Here is a 1,774-nt window from a genome sequence, read left to right as displayed (position 1 = left end):
GCAGCAGAAACCATAAGATAGGGGTAATCATATTAATTTCTCTGGTCCAAAGTATTTTATGAAGGATAAAGAACATACACATTTAAGTCATCAGCTGTGGTAAGACTTCTGTATTCTTTCTGGCTCATCAGCAGATGAGCATATGGCTATCCACTGAAGGGTTTAACTCTCCTTCTTCTGAACAGCATGTGATATGTTTCTGTATCCCCATCCCTTTTCCCCTGGGGCGGAGACTTCACTGAGACCCCAGAAATAAGAGGCTACTGGATTAATGAAAGCAATAATTAAATTAGTCAATGGAGCACTATCTGTAAATAGACTGGGGAGCCATGGCTAGCTAAGGGTGAAGAATTGTTTTAGCCCAAACCTTTGCAGTCATATACACAGATGTTCCTTACTGCCTCAACGCCCCTGAAAAGTCTGTCACACTTTTGACTCAAATGTTCTTCAAATGACCACAGCTAAAGCACTCTTCTCTGCCATCAAGACAATCACTCAGAGTTTAAGAAGAGAAAAAGAGTAAGGGACCTTCACGGCTAGAGGAACGGACTGGAAGACTCTTCTCCACACTTCTGTGACGACATTTCTCCTTGTACAATATGGAGACTATGTGATAATTCAGTCATACTTCAAGTTCTTTAAAGAAAAATACAAAAATTTGACAACTACAACAGGAGGAAAACATCCTTTAAAAAAAAAATCATTCAAATTGCCCATGTCAGGCTTCACTTCGATGTGTTTGTCAGTGTGAACTGGGAAGAATGCAAATGGCTGTTAGCTTTGGCCCCTAAACTAAGCAGTGCTAAGGAGCACACAGTTAGTCAGAGTGTACAGATGTTGATGTAGGAATGGATTTGTGCACAATAAACTGACCCCCTTGCCACTATTGTTAATGATTTAACCTCAGGAATAAACAAAAAGATTGTTGGCTTTTTGATCAAGGGTTCCCCAGAAGCCTCCTATAGCCACATTTGCGAGTGGCATGTGCTTTCTGTGGTGTGAACCAGAGCAATGCATGCTCACTTCAAAGGAGAGTCAGAATTCTTTCTTTGAGCCATTGAAAGATGCCCTTTAGAATGCTGCCTCAGGGGAAAACATCCTATATTAACAAGGTATCTAAGTCTTCCACTTCTATCAGAGTAGCCCAGTGACCTTACTTCTGAGTGCCACTGTTTTTCTGTTTCTAGGTCTTGACTGAACTGAGAAATACATTGTGGCATCTTAACCCTCCTCCCCAGTACCTTGGAATATGCCCATATATGGAGATGAGCTATGTAAGGAGGTAATTAACTGAAAAGAGCTGAGAGCGGGGTGGGGGGTTGGGGGGGATGACTGTGAAGATACCAGGACATGAGCTATAAGTCAGAGACCTCAGCAGCAGCCAATCTGGCCACACCTTTACCTCAGGCTGCCAGCCTTCAGATCTGTGAGACAGTAAAAGTCTATTGCTTAAGCTGCCTAGTCTGTGGTAATTTGTCATATCATTTTCACATATTAATATTCCAGAGAATTGATTAATTCAAACTTATGTTGTTGTATACTCTTCATTTATGTAGTTCTTACCTTCATTAGCAAATGCTGATAGGATTAAAATCTACCATTGGCATTGATGAAACATTTAATAATGCTTTTAAGAAGCTGAGAACATAGACCACAGGTGGCAAGACTTGAACTATGGAAAAGTATTAATATTATGATGAAAAATAATGAAACAGTATTGTATCAAAAGTAAAGATGACAGGTTCTACAAGGAAGTTCAGAATTTCCCCCTGGG

This window comes from Peromyscus maniculatus, chromosome 7, assembly GCF_049852395.1.
Source record: "Peromyscus maniculatus bairdii isolate BWxNUB_F1_BW_parent chromosome 7, HU_Pman_BW_mat_3.1, whole genome shotgun sequence".
Classification (NCBI taxonomy): domain Eukaryota; kingdom Metazoa; phylum Chordata; class Mammalia; order Rodentia; family Cricetidae; genus Peromyscus; species Peromyscus maniculatus.
This window is presented reverse-complemented; position numbering follows the sequence as displayed.